The sequence below is a fragment of the Hemicordylus capensis genome, chromosome 2 (assembly GCF_027244095.1).
Source record: "Hemicordylus capensis ecotype Gifberg chromosome 2, rHemCap1.1.pri, whole genome shotgun sequence".
Taxonomy (NCBI): Eukaryota; Metazoa; Chordata; class Lepidosauria; order Squamata; family Cordylidae; genus Hemicordylus; species Hemicordylus capensis.
Window position 1 is genome coordinate 123,594,370 of NC_069658.1, and position 27,052 is coordinate 123,621,421.

Here is a 27,052-nt window from a genome sequence, read left to right on the forward strand (position 1 = left end):
CTGATTTTGCCTGATCATGGGAGCCATCGAGCTCGCAAGTGAGCCCGGTGGCTTCCTGGTGGTTAACCCGCCAAACTAGCCCTCCCTTTAAACCGGGTTTGCGGAGCAAGTGCTCTGCAAACCCAGTTTTTAGATTTGTGAGTAGCTGTGCCGTGGCTCCGCGCCACGGCTACTCACGAGTAGACCCCTGGTGGGGGGCTGAAAAGCAGTCTCTCCAGTACGCCCTGCACACTCGTGCAGGGCATACTGGAGCTTCTGGGGGCCACGCAGCCCCCGAACTCCCCAGCCCCTGCCGGCTCTGTCACAGAGCTGCCAATCATGTGGGCAGCCGATTCGGCTAGCCAGGGCTCCCGCCCTGCTCGTCTGCTTAGCCCGCTCTCCCTGCAAAACCAGCAAAAGTGGGTTTCACTGATCGTAAGACCCGCCTCATGGGTTCAGAAATACGAACTAATCACACTTAGACAAAATAAATCATGGATTCACATGATGTCTGAACTTGCAATTTTTGGAACATACAATCATTTTTCAAGTATAATCCACACAAAATATTTTCCAACCTCCTTAAACATTGTTTAAGGAAGTAATGTTTAATATTGTTTAATGGTAAATACCATTCCACCTCTGATAAACCTACCATGAGCAGTTCAATTCTTGGAGCTATACGCCTCATCACCCTCTTAACGATACATCTGTGACTTTCCCCTGTTCACTGTGATAATCTTTTTGATCACGTATGAAACACCAAACTAGAATTTTCTGTTCATTTCTCATTGAAGAAAGGGCCCTTTAGTCTTGGTCCTTCTGTGCCCTTCTGTTTCTCTCACAGTAACCTCTTTATATAATTCTGTATATAAGGTGGCATCAATTCATGTGCATTGATTTTGTTAAACTAAGCTCAAGTGGCCTGCTTTTAATGAGACAGTTAAAAAGAACACTTAATAGACCTCATTCAAAGGTCCCCTAATGGTTCGTACTGCAGACTAATGTCTGCAATATTTTCCTTTCCCCAAGAATAGCCAATACATTTCATCTATAGATAGTTAACAGTGGAAAGAAGTAGATTTTGAATATTTTAGTCATGAAATTAATGTTTCTGCCACTGACATTTTTTAATTAATTACCATTCACATCGTCTCAAGGCAATGTACATAATACAAGTCAGAATAAAACAAAAATAAAAGCAGTTTTAATATTCAGAAATGCAAAAAGCCAGTTTAAAAGCAGATGTCCCCAAACAGTAAACTACTTTATCCTTAAATGCCTGGGATAGGCAACCTTTTGCACTCCAGCTGTTGTTGAACTACGTATAACTCCCATCATCCCCAGTCACAATAAACTGTGGCTGGGGATGATGGGAGTTGAAGTTTAACAACAGCTGGAGTGCAGAAAGGTTTCCTACCCCTCATCTAGGCAGTGATGGAAAACTGAAAGGGCCAAGAGGTAGAAACCTCTCTGGGAAGAGCATTCCAAAGTCTAGGGGCAACCACCAAGAAGGCCCTAACCCATATACAAAACAAACAGGCCACAACATGTATCAATATATGGTGCAGGGCCCCACCCCGCATCAGCCAATCTTGTGTGGTGTTCAGAGCAGAAAGTCCTTCAGATATTCAGAGTCCAAGCTATTTTGACTGTCTAGGATTTTAAAACAAGTTGTACTTTGATTTTGTAACCTAGATTGAGAATGTACAATGTACATCCTTCAATATGTATACACTTGCTTGGGTGTTTTGCATCATATAGCCTCGGTTTCTGCTGCATGATATTTTAGCGTTGGGTTTTTGTTGTTGTTGTTGTTGTTGTTATTTGTGACCCATAAGTGCAGAGAAAATGAATCTGAAGCGATTTGTCATTTCTGTAAAAACAATATGAAGGTGGTACATACATGGAGAGAATGTAGACAGAGAAGTTTTTCTCCCTCTCTCACAACACCAGAACCAGGATGCATCTTATGAAACTGACTGGCATAAAATTTAAAGCAGACAAAATGATGTACTTCTTCACAAAGCACACAATTAGTCTAGGGAATGTGTTGCTACATGATGTGGTGATAGCCAACAGCTTGGATGGCTTTAAATTGGAGTTAGAGAAATTCATGGAGGACAAGCCCCGCCCCGAGGGCCGGGGAGGAGGCGTTGCAGTCATCTTTCGAGAGACCCTCCCCGTTTCCAGGTGCCCGGTCAGGCAATCTCAGAATTGTGAGTGTTTGTCCTTGAGGGTGGGCCTCCGAGATAGGCTGGGGATTCTGTTGGTGTACCGACCACCCCGCTGCACTTCAGTCTCCCTACCTGAGCTGGCGGGGGTGGTCTCGGAGGTGGCTTTGGGTTCCCCCAGGCTTATTGTTTTGGGGGATTTCAATGTCCATGCCGAGGCCCCCCTAGTGGGTGCGGCTCAGGATTTCATGGCCTCCATGGCAACCATGGGCCTGTCTCAGTTGGTATCGGGCCCTACCCACGTGGCGGGACACACTCTGGATCTGGTTTTTGCTGACCAGGAAATAAATGATCTGGAGGTGGGGGAATTTGAGACCACTCCCTTGTCATGGACAGATCATCACCTGGTGGCGTTTAGTTTGACTGCTCCATCTGCCCTCTGCAGGGGTGGTGGGCCGATTAAGATGGTCTGCCCCCGGAGGCTTATGGATCTGCTTGGATTTCAGATAGCCCTCGGGGAGTTTCCAGTGTCCAGAGCTGGTGACCCTGTCGAGGCCTTGGTTGATCTCTGGAATGGAGAGATGGCCTGGGCTGTTGACACGGTTGCCCCCAAACGCCCTCTCCAGCTTGGTGGAGCCCGTTCTGCTCCTTGGTTTTCCTCGGAGCTTAGGGCGATGAAGCAACTCGGACGACGGCTAGAATGACGCTGGAGGAAGAGTCGTCACGAATCCGATCGAACACGGGCTAGAGCCCATTTTAGGGACTATGCCGTGGCGGTGGGGGCGGCGAAGAAATGCTTTTTCTCCGCCTCCATTGCGTCTGCTCAGTGCAGGCAAACAGAGCTGTTTCGTGTGGTGAAAACCTTGCTCCACACGTCCCCCGGACAATGGGGGAGGAGTCATCTACAGCTCTTTGTGATCGGTTTGCCTGTTGCTTTGCAGATAAAGTCGCTTGCATCCGTGCTGACCTGGACTCCAGAGTTCTGGCAGTTCCGGCAGACGTGCCTTTGGTACCATCTGGTCCCGTTGTGTTGGATTCTTTTCAGTTGGTGCGGCCTGAGGATGTGGACAAGATCCTGGGCAGTGTGCGGGCGACTTCGTGTGCTCTTGACCCTTGCCCTTCTTGGCTAATAAAAGCTGCCAGGGAGGGGACAGGCAGATGGTTGGAGGTGATCATTAATGCTTCCTTAAGAGAGGGCAGGATGCCATCGTGCCTCAAGGAGGCGGTGGTAAGACCTCTATTAAAAAAGCCCTCCCTTGATCCCTCCAACCTGGACAACTATAGACCCGTGCCTAACCTCCCCTTTTTGGGCAAGGTGATAGAGCGTGTGGTGGCATCCCAGCTGCAGAGGGTCTTGGATGATACGGATTATCTGGATGCTTTTCAATCTGGCTTCCGCCCCGGGTATGAGACTGAGACTGCCTTGGTCGCTCTAGTGGATGACCTACGCCGGGAACTAGACAGGGGGAGTGCGTCCCTGTTGGTTCTGCTGGACCTCTCGGCAGCGTTCGATACCATCGACCATGGTATCCTTCTGGGCCGCCTCTCGAGTATGGGAATCGGAGGCACTGCGTTGCAGTGGTTCCGGTCCTTTCTTGAGGGGAGGGGCCAGAAGGTGGTGCTGGGGGACTACTGCTTGGCCCCATGGCCGTTGGCCTGTGGGGTCCCGCAGGGTTCGGTCTTGTCCCCCATGCTGTTTAACATCTACATGAAGCCGCTGGGAGAGGTCATCCGGGGATATGGACTGAGTTGTCAGCAATATGCGGATGACACTCAGCTCTATCTCTCCTTGTCATCTGATCCTAGGGAGGCGGTGGATGTCCTGAATCGGGGGCTGGAGGCCATGATGGGTTTGATGTGGGCTAACAAACTGAAATTGAATCTGGATAAGACGGAGGTACTGTTGGTCAGTAGGAGAGCCAATCGGGATGAGGAGTTTTTACCGGTTCTGGATGGGGTTGCACTCCCCTTGAAGGAACAAGTACACAGCTTGGGGGTACTACTGGACCCGGCTCTGCTTTTGGAATCTCAGGTGGAGGCGGTGGCCAGGGGTGCCTTTGCACGGCTTCAGCTAGTGCGCCAGCTGTGTCCCTTTCTCGAGAAGGCAGATCTGGCCACGGTTACCCACGCCTTAGTCACATCGCGGCTGGATTACTGTAACGCGCTCTATGTGGGGTTGCCCTTGAAGAATATCCGGAAACTGCAGCTAGTGCAAAACGCGGCAGCGAGGATTTTATCTGGAGCTGCCCGTTGGGAACATATCACCCCCATTTTTGAAAGAGTTGCACTGGTTACCGGTTCGTTTCCGGGTCCAATTCAAGGTGCTGGTTTTGACCTTTAAAGCCCTAAACAGTTTGGGCCCGGGGCATTTGAGGGACCGCCTGCTCCCAAGGGTTGCTGCCCGCTTGACAAGGACATCTGAGGGGGCCCTGCTCCAGGTGCCGACAATGAGAGAGGCCCGGCTGTCGTGCACTCGGGACAGGGCCTTCTCTGTTGCTGCCCCCAGACTCTGGAATGCTCTCCCAGTGGCCATTCGTTCCTCAGACTCCATCACGGCTTTTAGAAAGCTTGTAAAGACTTGGCTTTTTACCCAGTCTTTTACATAATCGTTTTTACTGCTGCTGTGGGTGTTTTTATCTGTTGTATTGTTTTATGCCTGTTTTTATACTTTCAGCATGATGTTTTTATTGTGTTTTTATTGTATGTGTTTAACTTTTGTAAACCGCCTTGGGGTTATTTTTTAATGAAAGGCGGTATAAAAATGCAAAAAGAAAGAAAGAAAGAAAGAAAGAAAGAAAGAAAGAAAGAAAGAAAGAAAGAAAGTCAGTCTATCAATGGCTGGTAGTCCTGATGACTATAGACTGCCTCCAGATTCAAAGGTAGGATGCTTCCAAATACCAGTTTTATGACAGCAATGGCAGGAAAGGGTGCATGCCTTCATCTCCTGGTTGTAGGCTTCCCAGAAGCATCAGGTGGGCCACTGTGTGAAACAGGATGTTGGACTAGATAGGCCTTGGCCCTGATCCAGCAAGTATCTTATGTTTTTATGTAACTCTCATGGAGCCTGGACTGAAGTTGAGGCAGCCGCCACTGTTTTGAAAACATGAGATTTACAAATGAAAGGGTAACTTTAGATAACTACATTGAGGCCTGAACTACTCAGCATGAGATGAAAAAATGGACAGCATCCCTTTAGACTGCAGGTCACATTTTTAATGCTTTCCTATTTTGAAAATTACCTCCAAATACTAACCAGGTCTGGGCTACACTTTTCTTCCTTGTGCAGTTTTTCAGTTTGCAGGGAGTTATTTATGAAGTAGATCACTTAAATGCTGTTCCCATCTATAATCTAAAGTTGTCCTGTCACCTCAGCATTCTTCCACCTTATTCCCATCTGCTGCATGTGTTGACTTAGCCTGACAGAATTTTCTGGAGAAACCAAATAATTCCACTTTAACAAAGCAGGTTGCCTGCTTGTTCACACAGGTATGTCCTGCAATTGTTGTTATTATTATTTTTTCATATAACACCATGAATGTACCTTACAGAGTTTCATAAATCCTGGTCCCCAAAAGAGCTTAGAATTAGAATTCAGTTTTGACAGTGAAGAAGAAGACAAGCGAGGGAGGGACAGGGAAGACAAAGAAAAATAAGGGATTAATGTTAATAAATGTAGCTGCCTATTAACCTTGGTAACAGTTAGGAATGAAGACTGAAGGGTTAAAGGCAAAGGCTTCACAGATAAGGTGGGTTTTGAGGAGGGATTTAAAGAAACAAAGATGGCACTGTGTACATATCCAGGCGGCAGGAGCATGGCAAGGTTGGAGTGGGCCCTGGGACAAAAAGTGAAGATGAGGAAAACGCAAGCTGTCAGCCAGCTGATGCCCCCCTCCCTCAGGGGCTGAGGGATATTTGTCCCCACTTTTAATTGTCAGCTACACCCCTGTCAGGGAGGGAGTTCAAGTCATGTGGGCAGTGATGAAGAATGGGTGGAGTCTATTAAGCGAGCAGGAGACCTTTGGGAAGCTGACAGTGGGAGAAATTCAAGAAACAGTCACAGGCAAGAATATAATAGGAAATAAGGGCATAAAAATAGGTGTGGAGAGCTTTAAAAAGTATAGTCAATAAAACCAGCAATAGCAAAATAGCTGGTCTCCCCTGCTGCCTATTCCACATGGATGGGCTTTCCTTCATTTGTCTTTCAGACTTTCTGCAGCAGAAAAAGGATGTTTTTGTGTGTGTGTGTGTGTGCGCGCGCATGTGTGTATGTTTGTTTGTTTGTTTCCACAGCTAGCAGCATCCAGCTGCCTAATTTAACATTTCTGGGACATGAACAGTTTGCTAAAAATCTCTGTGTGTCAAATTGAAAAATAAATCAACAGTGTTGTAACAAAGCAAGTCAGAAATGAGAAAAAAATGTCATCTTTCAAGATCAACTGTTCCACAGAGTACAGTACAAGCTGGCAGTCAGTATAATATCATACATTAGCTAGCATAAGGTCTGAAAAATGTCTGACAGTGAATTCATGTCAGAACTTGGATGTAAAAGAATCAGTTGTCCCTGGGGCTTGGTATGTTGTGCTGGTATAGCAGGTAAAATGTTTCTGAACTACAGTCCAGGGTCCCATTCTGCTGCTTCTGGCACAGTGAACATAAGCAAGGGCACACCCACGCAAACAATGCATACTACAATATGCACTGGGAAAACAGAGAACCTTGGACTGATTTCTAACCTTAAGTAGACACCGAGGCTGTTGTCACGCTCAGCCTAACCCAGGCTAGGGAAACCCAGCCTGGGTTATGCTGCGTGTGAGAACCACAGGGATTGGGCCCAATCCCTATGGGGCAGCACCACCTAGCCCGGCTTTTAGCGGGGGTTAAAGGCAACAGCACGCTATTAACATCAGCTCCCTGGCTCAGGCTGCTTCCAGCAGCCACACATAGAGACGGGCACCTACGGCTTGGTGTGCAGTGTATTGTGGGATGCCGAGGCTGGGACACATCATCCCGGCCTCTGGAGCTGCACGCTGCTTGGTAAAGCACTGCCTGACTGGGAGCATAGTCTATACTTCCAGCCATGTGTGTGCTTGTCTGGGGGCAAGGTAAGATTTGTGCAGCCTTCTCTCTGCCCGCCTGCTTCCCAACCCGCCCAGTCATGTGAATAGATCTACCAAATGACAGAGGTGTGCTTGAGTAGTGTTGCTTAGTATTGATGAAACACTTCCTATCATCATTATTATTACTGTACAGAAGGTCTATCATTGCCCATTACCTGTGATAGTAAAACAGACCCTCCTCTGAATAACAGATGCTGGAACAAAACAAGATTACACCATAAAGGCATCATCTAGTTTGGGATTTACTTTCCCTTCAAACTAGCAACCATGTCGGGGACTGATCCAGAATGGGACTGCAACATGGAGATAGGGGTGTTTTGTTTATCCCTTTACTTCAGGGCCATTTCCCACCAAAATTTGTCATCATGACCCTTGTAGAAGCTTCCCGGAAGGGTTTACTTGAGTCCTGCTACTTGAGTTCAGTTGACTGGGGAAACAAAGACATGTTGGCAGGTATGTCATACTTGTCATACCATCAAGGCCTGGCAGAATCCAATCCAGGGCAAGAACATTGCTTCAATGGTCCAGAGGTAAAATCCTAGAAGCCAGCCAGCCAAAAGCACCTAATCAGAGGGAATAAGCTGAAATGCAAAGCCAAGTTTGGCATCAAATCCCTCGGAGCAGTCCAAAGGCAACAAGCAGGGGACAGGCAAACACACAGAGGGAGAGTAATTGCCATTACTGAGCAACCTGCCAGCAGCTTTATCCCACATCCTTAAATAAGGCTGCTAGGAGGATGGAATTATGGTAGATCTCAGTCCTATTAAGTTGTACATGTGTTCAGGTATCTGTACACATGCATACGTGTTTTCTGTGAATGACTGTACATGTGTTAATTTTGAACATGAACCTGAGTACAGTCCCTCTTAAATACAGGCTACAGATAGGAAGCATTCTACTGTGTGTGCATAGAACATAGTGTGCGAATAACTCTAGGTATCCCTATGTGTGCACACTGTATACAGATTGTACATGCATTGAACATAATGTATGGATTATAAAATATAATATATGGATTATCCAGAATATATGGATAGGGCTCTAGGGAGCTCTGCCTGACTCTCGGAGTAAGTGCTGGCTCTCAGATTCCTTAAGTGGAGAGGCCAAGGATTGAACTGTATGCTCATTTCACTAAACCAAGCAATTAGCATCTTGGACTCAAAATTTGTCTACACTTTTCAAGCAAATAGAATGTGTCCTCCTGGTAATTTTGACCATTTTAAGCTAAGCATCCTGCAACAATGTTTTAAATTAGAATCTGTGAAGGAATGGAGCTTTTTTTGCCATGACATAATAGTCCATGTAAGATATTATGAATGGGTTGCCGTTGGCGGGACTGGGGTGGGGGAGGGAGGAAGATGGTTTTTGCCTAGATATTGTAGTTAGTTTTAGCCCCTAAACAGTCATTTGCAATTCAGCACTTGGAAGGTGTGAATAAACTCTGTTCCTAAAGGGAAAGTTCTCATCCACCAGGAAAGGGGTGGCCAGTCTGCAGCCTTCCAGCTATTGCTGGACTACAACTCCCATCATCCCCAGCCACAATTTATTATTTATTTTGCTCTCTGAAACTTTGTTTGCCAACCCATACCTAATTACTCTCCCATTCTACTTTGTAAATTAGCCATCATAAAAGAATACACAAAGGTAGAATCAATACTCAAAGACTAGAGTGATAGAGCAGGAATGGCCAGCCTGAAGATGCAGCTGTTGTTGAACTACAATTCCCATAATCCCAGCCATAATATTTGGGAGCTGGGGATGATGTGAGTTATAGTCCCACAACAGCCAGAGTCTCTTCGGTTGCCCCACCCCATGACAAAGGGTTGTTTGGTAGGAGCAGGTGGTGGTGGGGAGTTTTTCACTTAATGGCAGGATGCATAAGAGGAGGTGGGGGGTGGAACAGAAAGGGAATGTTTTGCTTACCTCTTCCCCCACTTATGGTACAGGCAATCAGACAGACCATGACAAAACCACACAGGAAAAAAATCCACTACCTCCTTCAAAAATTAAAATAGAGATTCACCTGAGGCATTTAGATAGGCTTAATTGACAGCATAGGTTACCTAGTTTGGGCAGGCACAATCCAGAAAAATTCATTTGCTACTAAATCCAGTTCCATTACTCTCACTGTGCAGGACTGTGCTTTTAATTTAAATGTATATCAAGCACTTATATAGCACTTAGATTGTCTAAAACATCTTGCATATACTGCTTGTACGGGAGGTCAGGATTGCAATCTCCAGTTACACACACACACACACACACACACACACACACACACACACACACACACTCCTAGAATTCTGCAAAACACATATATTCCTGGCCGCTACTGAACATACCCTTCACTATGCAATCTTAAGTGTGTGAAGGCAGGAAACCCAGATCATGCCATTCCGTGGTGCATACTGCATGTTCTTGGCTTATAATGGAAACCTTTGATTCCCCAGTTAAAGGATTGTTGAAGTGTATGAAGGTGGAAGCTCTACCTGTATATCACAGCAGTGGCTCCCAGGTGAAAAAAAATGACATCGCAATGTCTGATTTGCAACACTGCCCACAGCTGACATTTATACTAAACCAACAGTTCTTAGCCTTAAAAGAGGTGAGATAACACACTGATTAAATTCACCAGACTTGCCATCTCTTCATGACAACATACCAGCCACTGTGAAAGTGGTGACTCATTAATACCTTTCACCTCTTTTCATCAGAACACTTCAACAGAGTCTAATGCAATGGACTAGTTTAGGTGACGTTGAAAAAGAATTCGACACATTCAAATCAATAGCTATTATTAACCATGATAAAAATAGGACCAAGTAAAAGTCAATCATACTTCTGATTACCAGAAGAACAGTCATTGGAGAGATGGTACACTGGATTGAAAACGGACAATTGCTCTCCCTCTGCTAATGAGAATCACCATTTTAAAAGGTGCCGCTTTGCTCAGTTACCGGGGATTAACTTTCCATTTCACTTTCACTTCCAATTGAAAATGATAATGTTACTTCAAAGGAAGCTTTCTACTGAGTCACACTCTTGGTCTAACTTAGTACTGTCCACATGGACCGGCAGCAGCTCTCCAGGGTTTCAGACAGGGATCATTCACAGCCTGCCTGGAGAGATGACGGGCACTTGGGAACTGACGCTGTATCATTGGGCCACAGCCAAGATCTTCACTACTGTTAATTCTCTCCACCAATTCAAATGACTATATATAAGATAGGCTGCATTGAAAGATCTGTGTTTTGTAACATAGGAAACTGCCATATACTGAGTCAGACCATTGGTCTATCTAGCTCAGTATTGTCTTCACAGACTGGCAGCGGCTTCTCCAGGGTTGCAGGCAGGGATCTCTCTCAGCCCTATCTTGGAGATGCCAGGGAGGGAACTGGGAACCTTCTGCTCTTTCCAGAGCAGCCCCATCCCCTGAGGGGAGTATATTACAGTGCTCACACATCAAGTCTCCCATTCAGATGCAACCAGGGCAGACCCTGCTTAGCTATGGGGACAAGTCATGCTTGCTACCACAAGACCTAAAATGGCTGTTTCCTGTTCAAGGTTGTGTGTCAGATAATTACATTCATTAGAGAGGCCAATGACCTCTGCCTTGGCTGAACTCTAATTTTTTTTTGGGGGGGGGGGACTTCTGCTTGTTAATATTAATCTTTCCATTCTGTAGGCCAGAGAAATCACTACCCCAACTATGGAGATGCCCCATGCACTCTAATAACTAGACACAAAGAAAAAGTCAATCAAGAATAGATTAAATCCTGCCAATATATGGGTTTGTAAGGAGAGAACACATTTTCTTTCAATTCCAAACATATTTTTAGTGACTGCAGGCCAGCATTTCAAATTGTGGCATTTTGTTCACTTCTGTAGCTTGCCATCTGGATTATATATGCTCTGTTTAAGTAAAGTTCACATTTACATCTACCACTCTGACTCCCTGCTGCGGGTAGATTCAGATGTTCTGTTAAGACTCCTTCACATGAGGATAATCACAAGTACGGTATTTGTTTTCTTCCCACTGAGGGGCTGAGAAAATGGAAACCCCCATCTTGTGGTGAATCACCATGTGATGGAAGCTTCAGGCCATCAAGTTAGTTAGTTAGTTATTACATTTATAAGCTGCCCCACCCAAAGGCCCAATTATTGTGGGATAGTTGTAACCATCTGGAGAGGAAAATGGCAGCCTGAATCCATCTTCTGTAGAGTCACAGCAGTATTATTTAAAAACTAGAACTATATGACTATATGGGGGTTAGTGTCCAGTGAAAAACATGTATGCACGGGCGGATTTACTCATTGTTTTTTGAATGGTATTTTGTATAGTGCGTTTGTTTTTTATGCTTGGCTATTTCCCATGCTTTGTTACTGTTGCAGATAAATTACTTATCTTATAGAAGTGATTACTCAGGAAGCTTACTTTAACTGAAAAACAAGAGTTTGATATTTATTACTAATTAAGCACAGGTTGAGGAAACAATAAACTAACTAAAAATCCCTTATGCAAGGGAGAGGGAGAACCTCTCAGTCAGAATTCTAATAGGGATGTGCCCAAATCGTTTGGGCGCCATTACAGAGGCACCAAAACAATTCAAGCTGTCGCAGCTGAATCATTTTGGCAGGAGGGGAGCAGTAGCTTTAAATGGAGGTTCACGAGTCTTACCTGTTCTTCCGCCACACTCCCATAGTGCTGTTGGTTCTAAAAAGCCATGCCGCATGGCTGTGGTGCTGTTCCCAGCAGCTCATGCATGGCGTAGGCATGCACATGGCTGCCACATATGTGTGACAGCCATGTGCATACTGATGCCACACCCAGCCTGCTGGGAGCAGCACTGCAGCTGTGCAGCATGGTGCGGCACAGCTTTCTACAACTGACAGCACCACAGTGGGGCAGTGGGGGCCAGTGGGGGAGCAAGTTAAGACCAGCATGCCTCTTCACGCACACCCTTCCCTGCAGCTGCAAGAAACTTTGTGCTTTATGCACATCCCTAAATTCTGAACAAGAAGTGAAGAGCAGACAAAAAACACTGTGAAGCTATTCCACGATTGGTAGAAAGTGGGCTAAGAGACCCTAACCCACTTACTACCGATCGTGGGAACCACCGGGCTCATGGAAGAGCCCGGTGGTTCCCAGGCAGCTAGCCCGCCTAATTCACCCTCCCCTTAGGAACATAGGAAGCTGCCATATAGTGAGTCAGACCATTGGTCTATCTAGCTCACTATTGTCGTCACAGACTGGCAGCGGCTTCTCCAAGGTTGCAGGCAGGAATTTCTCTCAGCCCTATCTTGGAGATGCCAGGGAGGGAACTTGAAACCTTTGCTCTTCCCAGAGCGGCTCCATCCCCTGAGGGGAATATCTTGCAGTGCTCACACAAGTTAACCTCATTTTATTGCTTGTGTGCCACCGCGGCGCACAGTGACACACGAATAGACCCCCGACAGCCTCCTGGGCTCGGGGGTCTCCCCAGAATGCCCCACACACTCATGCGGGGCATCCTGGGACTTCCAGGGGCCGGGCAGCCCACGATCACTGCAGCTCCCACTGGCACCATGACAGATCCAGTAGTCATGTGGGCGGCCGATTCAGCCACCCAGGGCTCCGAGCATGATCGTCTGCAGGGAGAGCAGGCTAAGCCCGCTTTCCTTGCAGAGCTCATCGAGGTGCTTCACCGTAATCCTGTGAAGTGTCTTTGTGACTCCATTCCCAAGCCAGTACCTAGATACATTCAAATTAAGGAAACATGCCCCATACAAATAACCAACACATTGGCTGCATTCACACATAACAGGAAACCAGAGGTGAGGGAGCCGGATGTTGAATTTCTTCTACGTCTGAATTCATGCCACTGCATTTCTGTCAGAAAAGCAACCCAAGCTTTCCCTCCAAACTCCAGTTTGAAACCTCAGGATGTAGTGAGTTTCACTGATTCTACCTGAGGTTTGTGTCCGACAGTGTTAACGTCCAAAGGCAGAATTGGAGTTACAGTGAGTTGTAATCCGAGTTGAGGGAGGAAGCCCCTCCCTTGAACTGGCTGTGATTGGCTGCCAGGGTTGTCCTTCATGCCAGAAGGAAGTCCATGCAACCAGTTCCCCTGCCCACAGAGCAAGTTCCTGCTCCTCTCTGCAGTCTCTGGGACTGCAGTTCTGAACATCTGCAAAGTGTGTGACATTTGCATTTTGTGTGAATGCAGCCAATGTCTATGGAAAAATCCCACCATTCCCATTCTTATTGTCTCTGCTTTCTAATTCACAAGTACTAATGGTTCTCCTACATTATGGTTGGCTTTGCTTTATTTATTTTAAAGTCTTCAAGTCTGCAACCACACTACTGCATGACATGTTTGTGCTACAGAAATGTATTCGGTCTCAGTGGAGGAAAGAGCCACAATTGACAGTTTTCTGCTCATCCAAGTAATTAATCCTCCTCCATAGAAGAATGCCTAGCCACTAGTTGATTTTCTGTCTTTCTGGTCTTCAGCCCAGTTTGCAGCCATGTAACCTATCAATTTAGGATCCAGCAGCAGCAATTCCAAATCTGCTGTTTTCTTTAAATATTGTCCAATCCTTTTTACTGCATTCCAGTCCTTTTTCATTGGTGAGTCCACCCTTCTGCACAATATACCAACTGCTGCTGCAATATCTAGTCTTGAGACATTTGATATGTATAAGAGCGTTCACAGCAAATTAGGTCACACACTGTTCTACTATTATGAATGGAGGCAAAATTCCTATTCATTGCATTGAAACAGGCAAAAATCTTTTTAAAATTATATATTAAAAAACCATGAGCCCCACTGGCTTGAGATTTCAGGAGGAAGTTGTGGTACAATGTGCCTTGCCCTCAAACCCACTTTGGTGCCCAGGCACCCCTCAGGAGGGCAGATGGGGTATCCTCAAATCCCCATTACTCCCTATGGGAAAAATGCAAAAAATGTAAACCAAAACAAAACCAAAACTTCAGAAATTCATCAACAGAAGTGTCTGATTGCTTTGGGGTTTGGTGGATGGTAGGCAGCCATGGGTTACCACCCACCCCATGCTTGTGCCCCTAGGTGCTCTGCATAGGGAATAATGGGCCAGATCAAGTCCCCATTATACCATACGTAGAAACTTTTAGAACCGGTTCGAGTTGCCATGTGGTTCCTGTGGTAGTTGGTACCCATAGGTGCCTACCACCCAACCTGGTTTTGTGCCCCCAGCAGGCCACAATCCAACAGGCAGTGACTCAATTAAAAAGACACCAAGCTGCAAACCAAAAATACAAGCACAGAGACAGACCTGCCAGCCAGCCCAGCCCAGTCGTACTGCAAAACCATCAGCTACTACCACAAGCAAACACCTAGCAAGTCACACACTATGGCGCAAGGCAGCAAAACCAACCCGGCATGCAAACTGCAAAAAAAAAAAAAAAAGAGGGCAAGGCAAAAACAAACCACATTGAATGAGAAATTAACATAACGCACCTTGAGATTTTCTCTGCTCCTCTCTCTTTGTGCATGTGGTGTGTCTACAAGGAAAAGCCGCCAAAGACTGGCAGCTCCACACATCTTTGCTGGAGGCCACACAGGCCCCAGACACGTGTTGACACCAGTCAACTCATCATTGGTTGTGTGTGTGTGTGTGTGTGTGTGTGTGTGTGTGTGTGTGTGTGAACTAAACTGATGAGGGAAATGAAAAAGGGGGGTCTATATATACACATTGTACACATACACTATATACAAGTATATATAGACAAATCCATCTATACAGCTAAAGTATATATACACACTGCACAAATACATTATTTACAAGAATATACACACACATCCATCTATACAGCTGTAGTATTTTACACACCAACTAACACAAACCAAAGCTTCCAAAACACTATCTACACACAAAAAAGTTTCCCTCTAGTTTCCACCACACACCCCCACACAACAAAAAACTCCACGCATTCACACACACACCTGCACACACATCTGTACAATACTTCTACACATTTACAGCAGCTAGTTCTACATATTCAAATATGTACAGTTTTATACATTTGCAGATATACATTTTTAAAAATCCACATTTGTACAGTCGTCAATCCCCACTGCCTACCCCACAAGACAAGTCACCTATGTACACATTCAAAAATCTACACATGTAAAAATGTACATATCTACACATTTACATATATACAAATATACACAGTTCTGCACTGGCATAACCACCTAGTGTTTGTGGGTGTGCCCATGGGCCCCCGAGTGCTGTTGGCAGGCAGGGGGAAGTGCAGCATCATGGGTTCAGCATCATGGAAGTTCAGCATCATGGTGTGTCCAGTATACACACACACACACACACCACCCAAAACAGTGGGCATGCTACGACATGGCATGGTTGAAGAAGGAAGGGAGGAGGGGAGGAATGAGCAGAAGCTGTTGCCAATCAAGCGACCGACACCATGGGTCACCCATGGGCCAATCATTCGCCCAGCTCAACATCCAGCTCAGAGTAGCCTAGCAGGGGTGGTTTACCTTGAGGAACCACAACTGCTTGACCAAGCCAGGGTCCACCCAGGACTGTGCAGATGTACCATGTCACCAGTACGTGAAAACACCTGCTTGCTTTGGACTCTGGTTTGCAAACAGCAGAGAAGGCATGCAACAACCACTGCCAGGTCTGGCCAGACTTGGAGGTGGTTTGCCCAGAGCTGCACCCAGTCCATCTCTGGGTCTTCCTCCACAGGCTCCTCCAGGTACTATGCAACATTGGGTGGGCCTGGTAGGCCAAGCCTCCTGAAAACCAGACAGGGCACCAAGGCACACTCACTTAAATCACTGGGCTGATTTAGCAGGAGGAATTGCTTGCTGCATTGGCACTGCTGCCTGGGATGCTACACCGCTAGACTGGGAAGGTGAAGGAGTGGGAGATGAAGGACTGTCTGCACTACTGCTGCTGGGTGTAGATCGAGCATGCTCATGGGGACACCGTATCAGCCTCCTGGTCTCTGGTCAAATGATCCTCCTTCTCTAACTCTCTGGACCAGGAGATCCCTCTACCTGGGCAAGTCATCCACACAAACAACATTGACCTTGATGGTCAGGTCGCAGAGACAAGACAGGATGTACTCCTCTCTGTCAGCCAACACACCCACCAGCCTGTTGACAACCCCATTCCTCAGCTTTTCAGCCAGTGCATGCCGCTCTGGCATGGTCAGCGAGGTCTAGAGTTCACCCATCATTTTTCCCAAGACAATAGCCATGGGCAGGCCTGACTCAGAGGAGCGGTATCAGTACACAAGCTCTTCCTGGCAAACAGGAAGGGCTTGTGTGCTGACACCATCTCGGATAAGAGCTTCCACTCCAAGTTGGATAAATCGCACATGCCCAGGGTCTGATTCCGCACCAGGTTGTCAAGGGCCACCTCCTGCTCCAGCAGGCACTGGAACAAGAAGGTGGAGTTCCACCAGGTATCTACATCCATGGGGATGAGATAGTGAGGAAGGCCATGGTCACACTGCCACTCATGGACCAGGTACCTGGACTTCTCACTCCAGTGGAAGTGAGCTGCAATCTTGCAGGACTTCTCCACAAGCGCAGTTGTGGCAGCAACAGCACCCTGCATTGGATGGCCCTGTTCCTTGACGCCTTCACCTCCTTGAGGCCAACAGCATTCCTGATGGCCAGGTGGCACATGTGTGCCATACAGCGGATTTTTCACACATTCCAACACTAACACTGCCATGACATGGGAGCTAGGGTTGTGTGTTTTGTATTTTTTATGTTTTGATTTGTACCAAATCCGAATCAACCCCATTTTGTATTTTGTTCAAAATTAAGCCTTCTGAATCACCCGTTTTGTTTTGTATCCGAATTAATTCGAATCCAAATTAATTCTGATTAAAAAATGGGTCACATGGCCAAAAGAGTGGGTGGGGGTTGTAGTGCCCAATGAGTGGAAGCTACCACAAAAATTTCAAAGGAATTGGGAAAACAGCTGATTTTTGGTGAATTTTTGAAGTTTGCACGTCTTTCAGGTTTTCCTCATAGGGTATAATGGGGGTTTCAGGAAAAGTATAACTTCACGCGGGGGGGGGGGGGAGGGGTGGACCATAGTGGAGTGTGGTTGGTGGTAGTGCCCAGTTGGTGCAAGGAAGCTACCATAATTTTCAGAGGAATTTGGAATTTGGCAGATTTTTAAAGAGTTAATGAATTTACAAGTCTTTCAGATTTTCCTCATAGGGTATAATGGAGGTTTCTGCAGTCCCGTAACTCCACTGGAGGGCACTGGGGTGGCCCAGAGCAAGTGGTGGTGAAGTGCACATACGGTGCCAACTACCCACATGGGTTGCTAACCCATGAAGTACCGGATTTTGTTGTTCTAGAGGTGTTCTGAGTGTAGATTCTCTGGTAGCATATGAGAGTGGATTCATGGTTTTTCATTAAAAATCTCATTTGCTACCAGAGAATCTAAACTCAACACCTCAGAAACAACAAAGCCCAGTACCCCAATGGGTTAGCAATCCAGGGGGGTGGTTGGCACCCTCTATGCACTACACCACCATTCGCTCAGCACCACACCAGTGCCCCCCAAGTGCAGTTATGGGGCTGCTGAAACCACCATTATTCCCTATGGGGGGAAAGCTTAAAGACACTCAAACTTCCCCAAATCACAAAAAATTTGCCCTATACCTTTGGAATCTGGGTTGGGGCAGGCACCCCTTGGGGCACTTCCAGCCAACCCACTGTTCTGCCCCAGCAGACCTCTTTCTGCCCCAGAGGCACTCCAACTTTCACAATTCCTAAGAAAGCATCCAATTTCATGGGCGTCTGGGTTGTGGCAGACACCCCTTGGAGCACTTCCACCCAACCCACTGTTCTGCCCCAGCAGACCCCTTTCTGCCCCAATTCTGCCATGAAGAACATCACCAGGCAGCACACACATCGATGACAACAACAGCAGAGCTTTACAAAGAGCCAGGTTTCCGAAGCAGGCATCATATGCGCAGCAGACTAGTAGCCAACAGCAGCATCAAGTGCACCCTGCCCTCCCTTCCCCACCCAAGTATTTGTCATCCACAGACAGGGACTGAGACTTCAAGAACATGTGATGCGTGTGAAGCAGGGAATGGCAAGGATACAAAACAACATACTCCCACATAAACAAGTTGAAAGAGTGAAGACTGATGAACAACGGCACACAATTTTTTGGTGCCGTTATTTGGGCATTTTGCAGCAGTTCGGAGCCTGTGGCACCCCAGCGCAGCAGCACTACCCATTTGTGGATTCAAGCAATATTTCAATAAAAACGCTGATGATGCAACAACTCACTATATGACCCAATCCTCATTATTGGGGACTGGGGAGACCGGAGTTCAAATCCCCATTCAGTCATGAAACTAGCTAGGTGACTCTGGGCCAGTGACTTCTCTTTCAGCCTCACATACTTCACAGGGTTGTTGTGAACAAAGGCTAGCAGACCAGAGAAGACACATAATAAGAAATAAAGTATTCACAGGAGTTGAGCTGGAAGAACTGCAAAGAGCAACACAGGCTCAAGATATGGAAGAAGAATTACCACCAATTGAAGAAGTTGCTCAGGCGCAGGTGGAGGTGGTGTTGGAAATAGAAGATGCCACTGTTACTTAACTGTTTCAAAATCAAAACCAGGCAACCACCCCTTTGCCTTCACCTCAAAAACCCAAATGCCATTTAACAGAAAAGCAACAAGAACTAAAGCAAAAAATAACTGAGCACATGAACCAGGGTTCGACTTCCAGCTCTAAAAACAGTTGCCAAAAAACAACTTGCTCAGGCATTAAAAGATGTCAGTGCTGCACTTGCAGAAATAACAACCAAGAATTTGCAAGAAACAAACCAACTAATGTACAGTGCAGCAACAATAACAACAAAAGAGCTCGGATATAAGATCAATGGACCTGTCAAAAAAGAAAGCAGTACATCACCTAAATGGAAGATTAGATTAGAAAATAAAATCCCCAGGCTTAGATCAGATGCTAGTAAATTGAAAGATATGAAAGACAAGAAGATGAAGAATGAAAACACCAAACAGTATCTGATCCAAAAATACCATCTAGATTCAAGGAAAATTAGAGAAGTCCTGGAAATAATAAAGCAGCAAATAACAGCAGTGTCAAAGAAGATTAGCAGGTATGAAGCCAGAATTACACAACACAGGCAGAATCTCCAATTCCAGTCGAATCAGAGACATTTCTACCAAAGCATAGAAGGAGAAACTGCAAGAAACGTAGAAACACCAAATAAAGAAGAAACAGTGCAATTCTGGCGGGAATTATGGGACAATCCAGTAGATTATAATAAAAAAGCAGGCTGGATGAAAGAGGTCAAAAAATGTAACCAACAAATGCAAGATCTAATAATAACACCAGAATTAATAAGTGAAAGAGCAAAGAAAATTAAACATTGGACTGCACCAGGCGATGATGAACTGCATAGCTTTTGGCTTAAACACCTAACAAGCTTTCATAAACAACTATCAAAGCAGTTCAATCACATTTTGCAAGGAGGTGATATTGAACAATGGCTAACAACTGGGAAAACTCATCTCATCATGAAAGACCCAGCAAAAGGTGCAGTTCCAAGTAATTATAGACCGATAACCTGCCTGCCAACCATGTTCAAATTATTAACTGGAATAATAGCAGAAGAAGTCATGCAACACTTATTAACTAACAAACAGCTTCCAGTTGAACAGAAAGGAAATTGCCCAAACACCAGAGGCACAAAAGACCAGCTGCTGATTGACAAAATGATTTTAGAAAACTGCAAGAGAAGAAAAACAAATCTAAGTGTTGCATGGATTGACTACAAGAAAGCCTTCAATACATTGCCTCACACATGGATACTAAAATGTTTAGAAACAACTGGTGTCAGCAAAAACATTCAGATATTTATTTAAAAAAGCAATGAGCATGTGGAGTACACAGTTAAGTATCAATGGCGAGACACTTGGACAGGTTAGCATTAGAAGAGGCATTTTCCAAGGGGACTAGCTATCCCCTCTGTTGTTTGTAATCACCATGACCCCACTTTCACAAATACTCAACAAAACAGGCCTCGGATACCAAACATCTAAAACATCAAGTAAAATCAACCATCTGCTGTACATGGAAGATCTGAAGTTGTATGGAAAGTCCCAGTCAAAAATCAAATCACTGCTAAACACTGTCCGTATATTCAGTAGTGATATAGCAATGGAGTTTGGACTAGACAAGTATGCTGCATTAATAATGAACAGAGGGAAAATAACAAAAACAGAAGGAATAGAACTGCCCAATGAAAGCAAGATCAACAACCTGGAAGAGAAAGAATATTACAAATACTTGGGCATTCTCCAGGCTGATAACATCGCACACCCTGAAGTTAAAAGAAAAATTGGAAGTGAATACATCAGGAGAGTTAGAAAAATCCTCAAGTCCAAACTGAATGGCGGGAACACCATACAAGCCATAAACACCTGGGCTATACCTGTGATCAGATACACTGCAGGAATAATAGACTGGACCCAGGCAGAGCTAGCGACGCTGGATCATAAGACCAGGAAAATCATGACCATCAATCATGCTCTGCACCCCCGCAGTGATGTAGATAGGCTATACCTCCCTCGCAGCTCAGGTGGAAGAGGAATTCAGCAAGTCCATCAAACAGTCGAGGAGGAGAAAAGAGGCCTTGTAGAATATATCATGGACAGTGAAGAAGATGCACTTCAAATGGTCAAGAATGCGAAACTATTCAACACCAATGAAACAAAGCAGGCCTACAAGAAAGAACAAGTCAAGAACCGAGCAGAAAAATGGAGAAATAAGCCTCTGCATGGTCAATATTTGCACAATATAAGTGGAAAATCAGACATCACCAAGACCTGGCAATGGCTTAAGAATGGAAACTTGAAGAAAGAAACAGAGGGTTTAATACTGGCTGCACAAGAACAGGCACTAAGAACAAATGCAATAAGAGCAAAAGTCAAAAAAAATCAACCACAAACAGCAAGTACCGCCTTTGTAAAGAAGCAGATGAAACCGTGGAGCACCTAATCAGCTGTTGGAAAAAGATCGCACAGACTGACTACAAACAAAGGCATGACAAGGTAGCAGGGATGATACACTGGAACATCTGCAAAAAATACAAGCTACATGTAGCCAAGAATTGGTGGGACCATAAAATTGAAAAAGTTGAAGAAAATGAAGATGTAAAAATATTATTGGGCTTCCGACTACAAACAGACAAACATCTGCCACACAATACACCAGATATAACTGTAGTCGAGAAGAAAGAAAAACAAGTTAAAATAATCGACATAGCAATACCAGGGGGTAGCAAAATAGAAGAAAAAGAAATAGAAAAAATCACCAAATACCAAGATCTACAAATTGAAATTGAAAGGCTGTGGCAGAAAAAGACCCAAATAATCCCAGTGGTAATTGGCGCCCTGGGTGCAGTTCCAAAAGACCTTGAAGAGCACCTCAACACCATAGGGGCCACAGAAATCACCATCAGCCTATTACAAAAAGCAGCTTTACTGGGAACAGCCTATATTCTGCGACGATATCTATAACAATTGACAATAAAATTCTGGCATCCCAGGTCCTTGGGAAGGACTCGATGTCTGGATAAAACAAACCAGTCAATAATACCTGTCTGACTTTGTAAACAAGAAATAATAATAATAAAAATTACTGTCTGCTAGACATGGGTTGGTGAAAATTAGCATTTTATACCTGTGTGTGAGTGGCTGCATGCTCTGTGAGAGGTTTGGAGAAGGTTTAGGACAGGCCTGCTCCACTTCGGCACTGCAGCTGTTTTTGGACTACAGCTCCCATAATCCCCAAACACAGTGGCCAATAGCCAGGGATTATAGGAGTTATAGGCCTACATCTGAAGGAGGGCTGAAGTTGAGCAGCCTTGGTGTTGGGTTTGTGCTGTGGCCTAATGCTATGTGCTGCTCTCACAGTCTGAGTGGCAGACATTTGTGAGGGGGCACCAGTAGCATCAAGCTCATCAATGGCCACCACTGGTGGTGGGGCGGGTTAGGGTGGGTGGGAACATGTGCTTCTGTCTGTGCTGCCGCTTTAGTCAATCAAGTCACAGAGTCCTTTGGGGTAGGTTGGTGCATGTGTGTCTGTCTCTCTGTGCTGCTGCTTTAGTCAGTCATAGAGTGCTTCTTTCTATTTTGGAGAAATACAAAGAAAAGACTCATACAGCAGACATTTTATTTATTCAATCAGTCATTCATTCATTCATTCATTCATTCATTTGCATTTTATATCCCACTCTTTCTCCAAGGAGCCCAGAGCGGTGTACTGCATCCTTAAGTTTCTCCTCACAACAACCCTGTGGAGTAGGTTAAGCTGAGAGAGAAGTGACTGGCCCAGAGTCACCCAGCAAGTCTCATGGCTGAATGGGGATTTGAACTCGGGTCTCCCCAGTCCTAGTCCAGCACTCTAACCACTACACCATGCTGGCAAAGCACTGCATTTACTATCATCACATTATCAGCATCAGCAAGCATCACAATGTTTATTTTTTTAACATTTTACATTCTTACCCTTCATTCCAACATCAAGCCTTTTTTTAAAAGGCTGGAGAAGCAGCAGTCTGGTCAGCGAGGCTAAGGAAGGGCATAAATCCTGGAGAATGGCAGCTCCCCCGGGAAAATGGAGTCAATGGTGGAGGATGGGGCAAAGGATGATGGAAGAGCAATGAATGGAGCTCTCTCTTCACCCACACATGCAGCAGTAACGAGGAAATGGTGCCCTACACCAGCATATATATTCCTGGTGCAAACTCAGTTCTCTCTTTCTGGAAATGGGAAATAGAGCCATCAAATTTAATAAAGGCAGCTGTGTCTAAACTCCGACTAGTCCCCCCCCCCCAATGCAAATCTGAAGTTTAAAAATCTGTCAATCAGAATGTCTTCCTGTATCATGCTACCTCTCAAACCCTCCCCCTCCTCATATTCCACTTATATACTTCCCAGTGTGTTAATAGCAAGTGTATGCTTTTTGCTTTAACCAAGCATAATAGCTTGTGCCTCCTATATACCTTGAAAGAGGCTTGCAGGTGGTGTCCTTGCTGGCATTTTGTTTTGTTTTCTGCAAGGGCTTAAATATTTTAAATGCAAACAGGACAGGGCATGTTGAATCTTATTCATTACACACAAGATAATAAAGAGGGAGAAAAGGGGGGCAAAGCTGTAAGAAGTCTCTCCTCCAGGCACCCCCAGCAGCCCCCCAGACAGAGTGGGAAGCTCCGGATATTGTTACTTAGAGTTGACAATGAATTGGCTGCTCTCAGCTTAATCATTTCATTCTCAGCACACAATTGCATCACAATACAGCTCATTTCTCTTCACTAAATGTCTTCAGAAGCTGTGTCCCTTTTTGCATATCTTATCTTCTGCTATGCTAATCCTTCTGACAAACACTCAGTCAGTTGCTGCTAGAGTCTGTGTGGAGAGACAAAAAGGACAATTTGCAATGCAATGCTGATGGAGCGCTGAAGTGTTTTCCGAAGTAAACAAAACTCAGATCCGAGAGGAGGTCATTTGGTTTGTAAAGGTTTGTAAAGGAAAATTATCAGAGGTCTAATTCTGGTTTCGATTTGTAGACAAATAATCAGAAACTGCCATTTTCAGGCACAAATCGATTTGTGCCCGAATCAAAATGCACAAGCCTAGTTGGAGCCATTGTATGTCACAATGAAGCCCCGGGTGAGGTGTGGCAAACAACCAATCTACTCCTCAGTTTGGTGGCTGAGTACGGCTGCCACCTCCTCCTTGACATCCAAGGTCTCCACATGCAAGATGGCCCAACCATGCCAAAATGCAGTGTGGGACATGCTGGAACCAGAGGCAGCACCAGAGGTCCTCCCTCTATCTGGGCCACACCAGTGAGCAGTTAGGGCCAGGAAAGCAGCATGCATTCCACTCATACTGTTTCAGAGATCAGTGGTGAAATGCACGCTGGTGCCAGCCAGTGCTGCATGCAGCATGGCTGACACAAGCTCCCTGCATCTCACATACAGGGAAGGAACCAGGTGCAGTTGAACATGGTCCTTGAGGAGATCATGTAGTCAGGCATGAGCATCTGGATAATCCAGCAGAAGCCAGGGTTCTCAACTACCCGAAAAGGTTGGTTGTCAGTGGCCATAATCTCCCCTATGAGGCGGTGAGGAGACATGGGTCCACATGACCAGGACGCTTCTCTCCCAACTGCTGGTTCACATGCTGTGACCAGCAGCATGTCCTGCTTCATAGAAGCCTTCACATGGCCATGGTCAGCACTAGTCACAGGCACACTGAGCACACTAGTGCTGTCAGGGGAGTCAAAGAGATCCAGATGCTGCTTTCACATGTGTTGCCACATGGAGGTCATCCCCAGATGCTTAGCATACTTGTCCTGACTGACTTGTGCCCTGCAGTGGGCAGTGCGAGCAGCGGATTGGGCATCTTGAGGCAGGCCCATCGGGTGCACTGCTAGATTTCAAAATACCACCCCACATCATTGCTCTGGGTGGCCTCAGATGTCTTGGATGCCTTCTTGGGCCTCTTTGTTGATGGCGGTGCTAGGGGATTTGGTGGTGGTCACCCACTGCCATCACACACACCCCTTCCACCCGGCGCATCAGAAGTATCCATCTTTGGCTGAGAGGGCACCTCCACCTCGGCAACAGACCCTTTCTCCTCAGAGCCAGACTGGGAGGATCCAGAACTGGACTTGGCCATGACCTGAGCATCATCGGGAGGCCCACTGAGTGGTGAGAGGAGCATTGGAGGGGCCTCAGGAGGGAGGGAATACCTGGCTGATTGCCAACTGTCAATGCCCTGCCCTACACTCCCACCACAGAAGTAACTTCTCTGGCAGGAGAGAACACCCCCCCCACTGCCAGGCTCCACATGGGGCTTCAGCACTGGTGGTGCTGCCATTAGTCCTGGACCTGGCTCAGTGGCAGCAGGCTCCTCCAGATAGAAGAACCTTCACACCACCACCTCACCTGGGGCAAAGAACTCACCAGTGGGGAACTGTAGGACACCATGCTGGCATCTCTGATGCTCCCACCCTGGCCTCCCACACCAGCTTGGGGATCCCTCCTACCTCTGCCTGCCACCCTGCTGTGAGCCTTGCTCGCCACATGGCACTCAGACATGACCCCTGTGGGTGTGTGCTTTTAAAAAAATTAAGAAAAATGTTTTTCTGGTGGAAGAAATCCCTATCCAAAAAAACCTAAATTAAACCGCCCACCTACCCAACCACTCCACCAACAACACAATGCAATGCAATGCAATTCAATGCAATGGGAGCCAACTAAGGAAGAACCTGTGAAAACAAGAAACAACCTGTAAAAAGAAGATACAACCTGTAAAAAAAAAAAAAGACACAGAGAAAATACCTCCCCCAACCCAAACTTAGCTTATTTAACAAAAGCTAAGGACAAAAAGAAAGCACTTACCCATCGTCTATGTGAAGAATCTTCTGTTCTACACACTGGTCAGCGGGGGGGACTTACCTGACCAATGGCAGACTGGCAGGTGAGCACAGCCTAGGTGGGGGGAGGGCAGAATGAACAGCCTTCCAGCTGCCCACCCAAATAAACAATCAAATTAAAAGAGAAACACTGAAGAAAATAAAATAAAAAGCTGGTGGGGAAAAATGTGCTGGGGAATAGGCGAGAGAAAAAGGGAGGGAGGAAAAGAGATGGGAAGCAGCTCCTGCACTCAAGTCTGGAGCAGGTGGTGTGCTAAACACAGCAAGAAAAGGGTTAAAAAAGGAAAGCATCTGCTCCAGAGAAAACAATGAACCCCCCCTGCAACACCCCCCCCAAATGAAATAAAGCAAACTAGCTGGACTGGGCACAGAGCATCTGCACCTCTAGTTCTCCCCCATTTCCCCACCCACATTGTTTTCCCCCACCACCTCTCCTATCCCCAGCACTCCTGCCTTATGGCCAACAGGCGGGCTGGAGAGGGCAGCTGTGCCGCCCTCTCTGCTGACCACCGGCTGCTGCCGCCATCACCATTTTCTTCCCTGTCCCCATGGATAATCAGCAGTTGCTCATGAACTCTCACAAGAGCTGCCACCCATGGGATTAGCCACGGGTATGTCTTAGAGAAATAAATATATAGAAGATGAGGCTGCTGAGCAGAGGACTTTTCAACTCAGCCCAGAATTAAAAACAGCAGCCACCAGTCAGTAATAACAGCAAAAAGGTATAGGGTGGGGGACAGGGGGATGAACCAGGGAAATGGGCCAGAGAGGCATCTCAGGCCACAGGGCCTGTTCCACCCCGCCCCCTTCTCTGGGCCCCTGGCAGTGGGCAAAGAGCAGGAGAGACTGTCACTCACTCAGAAAACAAAAAACAAAAACCAGCAGCAGCACAGACACACATACATCCAGCCAGGGAAAATTACTTTGGAGAGGGGGGAGTGGGGGAGTGGAGGAAGGACAAAGGGCGGGGGCAGGAGACTGGAGAGACCTCACCACCAGCAGCACAGAGGCAGGCAGGCACAAGAAGACTGCAGCCAAACTCACACTCACCACCAGTAGCAGCAGCAACAGCAAGCAGCAAGAGTGATTTTTACATGGCCAGGGCTTGCCTTTAAATAGAAATTTAAACTCTCTCCTTTTAGAGTCCCCACCCTATTGGCCCCTCCCCTGGCCAATAGGGTTCCAGTTCTCCAGGACTGGCACCACTGGAAAGCCTACCAGAGAGCCAGAGACATCTGGCCAATCAGTGAAGCAGGAGCTTGGCGAATGAAATC

At 46.2% G+C, this 27,052-nt stretch overlaps 1 long non-coding RNA gene across 2 annotated transcripts in view; it reads right to left on the minus strand.

Moving 5' to 3' along the window:
- LOC128347649 (uncharacterized) overlaps positions 1-24,202 on the minus strand; it is a 68,827-nt gene extending 44,625 nt beyond the window's left edge. For both annotated transcript variants that reach the window (XR_008317640.1, XR_008317641.1), the window contains exon 1: positions 22,841-24,202. This is a non-coding gene — a long non-coding RNA (uncharacterized LOC128347649). The remainder of the gene's footprint in view (positions 1-22,840) is intronic.
- Positions 24,203-27,052: the final 2,850 nt, after the last annotated feature.